Raw genomic sequence first — 7,739 nt, forward strand, 5'->3', positions numbered from 1 at the left:
CTTTTCTTTCAGATTTTATTTATTTATTTAAGAGAGAGAGAGAAAAAGAAAGAGCATGAGCTGAGTGGTGGGCAGAGGGAGAAGCAGACTCCCCACTGAGCAGGGGAGTCCCATGTGGGGCTCGATCCCAGGCCCCTTGGATCATGACCTGAGCTGAAGGCAGATGCTTCACTCACTGAGCCACCCAGGCACCCTGAAACATACTGACCCCTTTCCAGGGGTCTGAGAAGATCAGAAACAAGAAGGGGAAGAGGAAGAGCTGCCACTTGGCCTCTTCAGAACAATGTCTCTGCTGAGACACCCTGTCAGAGCGTGTGGCTGAGTTATGTGACAGCTTTTCTAGAAGGTTCTTTTAACCAACATGTTGTAGAAGGCTTGAGTGAGTCCCCAGAGGTCAGTCTTGCTGGCCCCCTATCTTGAAGCTGAGTGCCTCTTCCTCAGGCCCTGGCTGGTAGCCAGGTATCAGGCCCGCAAGAGGGGCCCCTCCCTTTGAGGCCTCAAGCATAGCTTGGCTTTCTTTTGTTTCCAAGGAAACTTCACCAGGGAGCCCATTCATTAGTAAGAGGCATCTGTCTTAAAGTTTGAGACTCAGGAGCCAGATGTCTCCAAGGAGCCCTGCAGCCCAGGAAATGCCGGAGGGGCCACAGGACCATAGCTGTCCCTATCATGAGTGCCAGAAAAGACTTGGAACCACCAGGTCCATGCCGCCTTAAACAAGTGAAGAAATTGAGGCCCGAAAAGAAGAAACTGTGACTGTCACAAGGCTTGACTGTGATGCCCGAGGGAGCTCCCTGAATCCACACTGGTCAGCTGGGACTTTTCAGAGTTGCACAGAGGCCATCAGGGCATCCATCAGTAGGATGGCCACAGAAAAGGCAGGCTGAAGGAGGGATAGTAAGGGCTCATGATAGCTTTGACCTCATCAGGGATGTGGGTAGGAGAAGGGATGGTGATGTCCCATCCCAGGGAACTAGTCAGCACTTGGGAGGTGGGGGTAGCGGGCAAGAGGGAGGGGCAAAGCAGTGTGCACAACCCTGTAACCCTGCACTCCATGTGTGTGTGACACCATGTATGACAACATCACAGCAGTGGTGCACTGCAGCTGCCCTAGTACGTCTGCCTGTAACAAGGTGACTTTGCAGCTACAGATGGCTCTGAGCATGTGTGCTACTCTCCCTCCCTGTGGCTAGGACAGATCAGAGTAGCTGGACATGTGGCTATGCAGAAGGAGTGTCAGTAACTCTGGCACCTGTGGGCCTGGGACCCTGGAGAAATATCCAGTGTGTGCACCTCTGAATATAATTAGCAGCTTGCTCTGGCAGAAACTTGGCCCTAAGAACTCACAAACCTGATTTGTCATTTCAGGGCTATCAGCAAAAACACAGGCAGACTGTGGAAAACCTATTTTGTAAATGTAGTTACCCAGGGGTAATGTGAGAGCCCTCCTGCTCCAGGGCCATGGCCATCTTCTGATGTGCTGGCCACAGAAGGTGGTGGGAGAAAGACCAAGAGATGGGGTGAAGGCCTTGGATGGGGAAGACTTGCCACCTGCCCCATGGTCTGTCCTGCAGGCTCCACCCCAGCTCAGTTCCATGGGGCCTCAGTGAGCATCTAGCCATACACACGGTCCACAGACCAGGCCTGGGATCAGAGGTGGCCTGATCCAGGATGAACACAGAGTGGGGCATGGAGGAGAACTGCATGGACACCTGTGAGGACCTGTGTGTGCTTGTATCTGGATGAGAGGAGGTGTGGTAGCAGGATGCTTAGGATGTGGGCACTCACAAATATCCCTGGGCAGGCTCCTGCAAATGCCCAAGCAAGCAGGTGCCTGGTCAATGAGCTTGCAAATTCCCCCACCCATCTCTGGGCTATCTGCTGACCAGCCATTTGCTTCTTGCTTTCCACACTTGCCTCTTTGCTGACACAACCTGCCCACAAACTGTCCCATCTCTGCGGCCCAAGAACCGCGCCCCCCCCACACACATGCATTCACATATGGTTCACAGCAAATCTTCGTTTATTTACCCATTCCATTTATTCATTCACACACGCATTTGTTCGTCCATTCATTCATTCAACAAATGCTCATTGAGTACCTCTTGTGAGCCACCAGTACTGCTGACCCTCTTAAGGCCCCCACCACCACCAAGTAAGAGCCATGAAGCCAATGAACCTTGATGTGAGTAGCTCAGAAAAGAGGAACCTTGGGCTGGATGGCATGCAGCCGTTAGCTGGAGGGAAGCACTGAGCCGGTGTCACAACCAGGTGGCTGCATCAAGCCGGATGGGCTCTGGAGGTTGGGTAAATGTCATGAGGTGGCCTCCCACAATGCCAACCACCCCTCCAGGCTGGGTCTGGTCTGGCACTGCCACTCTGCCTGAAGCCCAAGGTCTGTGTCAGCTGAGGTTGAGCCCCAAAGCTTCAGAGCTGCCCCTCAATCCCAAACCCCATGCAACAAGGTCTATCTCTCTGCTGGCTCTCAGGACCCCCCCATTAAGCCCAAGCTGCCTTGGCTGCCCTCCATGCTCTTTCCCACCAGCTGCACCAGCCTCTGTGACTTCAGTGAGGGTTCAGAGGGCCTGGGGGTATCCTCCAGCTCCTCCCTACTCTCCCTCCTCAGGATTCTCAACAGTCTAGAGAGCCCATCTGGGGCTACCCACTTCCCCCAGACTTCTTGCCCATGCCTCCTTGCTCACATATTTGTTATAATAGTAGTAGTATAATGAAGCATAGCTCCACAGCCCTGGGCACGATGGCTGGTGTTCCCAACTTCCCACATTATAAAGTGCACTGGCCAGAGCTGGAGGTGGCTAAGAGAATGAATTCCCCAGCCTGGCCTGCTCCACCCCTAGTCATCACCTGGTTGGCTCCTTCTCATCTATCAGGACTCAACTTGACCATCCTCTTCTTAAAGAGGCCTCTTCAAGCCCCCAAATAAAGTTGTCCCTATTCTTGTCACTCAGGCCACCTATGCAAACCCTCATTCTGTGATCATGTTTGCATAGGTTCATATTTAATGTGTGTGAATATAGATGTGTGTGTGTGTGTGTGTATATATATATATATATATATATATATATATATATACACAGCCTCCCCCATGAGAGAAGGGATATCATCCATCCCATGAGAATAGGACTACATCTACCTTGTTCTGTCTTAAAATCTAGTTCAATGCCTGGTAAACAGTGGGTGCACAGTAAGTATTTGCTGGATAAATAAATCTATTTATCCATTTCCTGAAAGCTACCTCACTTCATTAAGGGTCTGAGGCTGCTTATTACAAGAACACATGCAATTCAATATGAGAGAAAAAAACAATGATGGAATCAAAGATTTTGACCCTTGCCCTAGTGATTTCCTTTCTAAATTTTCCACAGGTATATTCAAGAATTTGTAGGAGCAACCTCCTGGAAAGCACCAGAGGACTGGTGAGGAGCTAGTCCAGTGAACCAGGAACATCAGGGTAGGGGAGTAAGATGTAGCCAGAAAAAGGCTCTCTGCTCACTATGGGGTCCTCTCCAAGCTATAGTGGTAAAGCAAGAAACAAAGAGGAATGTGTTTTATAAGTGGAGCTCATTTCTAATAGGCAATTAACTGGTAAATGTTGAATGAATGAGCAGGATCTTTCTGGAAGGACCCATGAGAACTTGGGAACAGTAGTGCCTGGGGACAGAACTCAAGGAGGGAAATTTATGTGTTTACTGTGTCATACTATTTGCCTTTTAGCCATATGCAAATATTATCGACTCAAATAAGTTTTTTGTTATTTAAAAATACAAGAATTCCAAGTGTCCACATAAAAATCTGGATGTGAGGCTTTTCTTGAAAAAGGAGAAGGTTGGCTCAGCGGTTTAGCGCCTACCTTGGGCTCAGGGCATGATGCTGGAGACCTGGGATCGAGTTTTGCTCCCTGCATGGAGCCTGCTTCTCCCTCTGCCTGTGTCTCTGCCTCTCTCACTCTCTCTCTCTGTGTCTCCCATGAATAAATAAAATCTTAAAAAAAAAGAAATAAGAAAAGAAAAAGGAGAAGGCCTGACCACACTAGGCTGTGTTCCTGGGGATGACGATCAGCAACGTTGAGATGTAGGAGGGCCCAGGGTGTCCACTGTCCACCCCTATCTGGCCCTTTTGCTGCCAACCCTAAGGCCATGCTGCAAAGGGACTAGCTTGCTAGGACTGCGGGGTGAAGGGTGGGGCTAAGAAGCCTTCCCCAAAGTGGAAAGGTGGTTATTTGGCCATCACTCCTGTGCTGATCTAGCTCCAAACACTCCAAAGGCCACAGCAGGGTCACGGCAGTTCTGAGGCTGGTGAATGTCGGCATGTCACAAGCGTGCTAGTCTTGCACAAGAATCTGTTAACTCAGTTATCGGTCAGGCCCCAAAAGTGCCTCTGATCTCACCTCCCCCACCAGGGCATGAAGGCTTTCATTCAACCCAAAAGGGACCTCTGGAGAGAGGGAGACACCATTGCCCCCCTCCCCCAGGTACCCCATCCAAGGTTCTTGGCAGGGAGGAGGGTGAGAGGGCAAAGACACATTGAAAGAGGTGAGAAGGCAGGACTGGCTCGAATATTGACTCTGGCCATGATATTTGGGACAAATCACATTTCCAAGCCTTGGTTTCCTCACTGGCAGCCACTAGTTCACATTACCTGTGCATGCTATTTCCAGGTGCTGATCCCTCCCCCCAAGCACGGCAGCAGCGGCTCAGTGATAGCTCGTGTCAACCTTGCATGTAGGAGCTGCATCAGTCAGGCTTCTCCAGAGAGGATCAGTAAGATAGATACAGATACAAGAAGAGAGAAATTTATTTCATTTTAAGGAATTGGCTCACAGGGCAGCGGAGGCTCGCAAATCTGGAGTATGCGCAGGCTGGCAGGCAGGGGACTCAGGTGGGTTCCTAAGTTACAGCCGGCAGCAAAAGACCTCCAAGAAACCTTGGTTTTTGCTCTGTAAGGCCTTCAGCTGATTGCATGAGGCCCACCTACCTTATCAAGGATACTCCCTCTTGGGCTTCCTGGGTGGCTCAGCAGTTTAGCGCCGCCTTTGGCCCAGGGAGATCCTGGAGACCCAGGATCGAGTCCCACATCGGGCTCCCTGCATGGAGCCTGCTTCTCCCTCGCCTGTGTCTCTGACTCTCTCTCTGTGTCTCTCATGAATAAATAAATATTTTTTTAAAAAAAAGGATACTCCCTCTTCAAATCAACTGATTGTCCATGTTTGTTTGTTTTTTAAAGATTTTGTTTATTTATTCATTTAAAGATTTTGTTTATTCATTTAAAGATTTTGTTTATTTATTCATGAGAGATAGGTAGAGGGAGAAGCAGGCTCCATGCAGGGAGCCCATGCGGCACTCAATCCCTAGGACCCTGGGATAACGACCTGAGCCAAAGGCAGACGTTCAACCACTGAGCCGCCCAGGTGGCCCCTGGTTGTCAATATTAATCACATTTACAAAATGTCTTCACAGCAGCGTCTTGACTGGTGTTTAAACCAACTATGTGTCAAGCGGGCATATAACGTTCAATCATCGCGGAAAGCACCACTCCCTTTTTGTGCAGGGGGAAATGGAAGTTCAGAGAGGCTGTGCCATCTGCTGAAGGCCAGGAAGCTCAGAGAGAATGGAGCTGGGAGCTGAAAGCAAGCAGGAGCCGGCCTCCCTTTTCTAACAGGACTGCGTGTTGCCACTTTGAGGGCACACGTGGGAATTAGATGCGAGGATATGCACAAGTGCCAGGCAGAGGCAGAACTCAGCAAGGTAGGGGCTGTTCTTAGGGCTTGTTGTGAGCACTGAAGAAGGCTGGAGGGGCTGGGGTTGGGAGAGGGGGTTGGTCTGGAAAAGGAGGCAGAAAGGAGGTGAGTTCTGGAGTGTAGGACAGAAAACCTGTAGCACCAGGGCCCCCAACGAGACAGGAGGGCAGGAGGAGACCTCTGCCGGGCTGTGAGTCCTGCTGCTACGCATCTGGGCCCAGAACCACTGACCCAGGTGCAGGGGATAGAGAGGGAACAGTGTCCACCAGGGTGTGAGTTCTGGAAGGACTTGAGGCCCTGGCTGGCTGCCCAGGGGTCCCTAAAAATGGGTGACTCTAAGAGTTGGGCTGGCTGGCTCCTTGGCTGGGTGCTTCCATCTGCCTACCCAAACTGACCTATCTCCTAGAAGTAGAGAAAAGCTTCCACTCAGACCTTGACCCTTGACACAGCCCCAGTCTCCTCCCTGCTTCCTCATTCTCCTCAGGGTGGAGCACTAGACCAGAAAGCACAAGACCAACAGGTGAGCCATGCCCTCTCCACTTGCTGGCTGTGCGAACTTGAGCAGGCTACTTAACCTGAGCTTCTTCTGCCCCCTGGATGGAGCTCACCATTCCACTGACCTGTAGCGTTGCTCTAAGGTGATCTGAGGTTGTGCGTCTAATCATGGCACCAGGCCAAAATGTTGAGTAGAGCTGTTCTTGCTGTCATGCTTGTTTACAGTATTATCCTCCCCAGCCTTCTCCTGGTTACTCTTGTTCCATCTGGTACCACTTCTCCAAGCCTCACTCGCCCTTTCCCCATTCCTCCTCCTTTGTTCTCAGTGCCTCAATGTCTGGACAGAAAGGGAGCTAGGCAGGCCTTTAAATGCCTCTGGAGCCAGCAAGAAATTAAGGGCCTTGCCTTGGTTGATGATCACATTGTTGATAACAGTGGGATTCTGGTGGCTGTTGGTTGGGATTCCACTCTCCCCAGCCTCCTCCTTCTCCCTCTGAGCCCTGGCCTCCCAGGCCTCTGGATGGCCCTATTCCATACCAGCCTCCACTAGCCTTCACTGGGCCCCCCTCAGCCTAGCTGCCTGTCCGAGGCACCATCTCTCTGACACGAGGGTCCAGCTTTGATGTGGGTCTCCTTCCCTGCCATCCTCTGTCCCAGCACCCTTGCCCACACTGGTCATAGCCTCAAAAATAGCTACTTTCCTAGCGTCTGTCTCTGTGGCAGCCCCTGAGGGCAGGGAAGGGGGCTCCTGTATGCAGTACATCCAACATGGGCCCGAGGGGCAGGCCTGCTGTATCCCATCAGCTCACGGATGAGCCTGATCTGGCCTGACCAGCATGCAGGAGCTACAGGTGGGGCATGGAATGAGGACAAGCACCAGGGGACCCACCTCTTGGTCAGTCTCTTTCAGAAAGCCCCTCACAGGCAACCTGATCCTTCCCCTAACCCTCTGCCTCAGACCATCCTCCAGGGGCTATAATGGCAGCAGAGCCAGGGTGTGGCCCAGAAAGCAGGACAGCTGGCCCAACCCTCACTTGCTACATGATATTGAGTCCTTTCCCCAATCTGGGTCTTAGTTACCCTAGCTCTAAAATGGGGCAGGGCTGCAGACACACACTCAGGTGCCTACAGCCAGACACATGTCATTGCTTAGACATCCCATGTCCTTAGGGTTGGGGAACCACTGACAGGAAGGCTGGTAGAGTACTGGAGAGAACACATCTTGCTTAGGCCAGCTCAGCGGCTCCAGGCCTGCTGATCCCTTAAGAGAAGTTGTAAATCTTTCAATTTAACAATCTCCTGACTATTGAATGTTGGCAACTAATTCACATTTTTAAAAAGCACTGTGTGTGTCAAAGAGAACAGATCTGGACCATAGTCTGTGGATTCTATCATGGAGCACTAGGTTCAGGGGTCCTCTGGGGCTTTCTGGGAGAATAGTGTTTGCTCTTTGGGGTGGGGTTGATGCTATTTCCTGTGTACAACCCTC

This window comes from Vulpes lagopus, chromosome 7 (assembly GCF_018345385.1).
Source record: "Vulpes lagopus strain Blue_001 chromosome 7, ASM1834538v1, whole genome shotgun sequence".
Lineage (NCBI taxonomy): Eukaryota > Metazoa > Chordata > Mammalia > Carnivora > Canidae > Vulpes > Vulpes lagopus.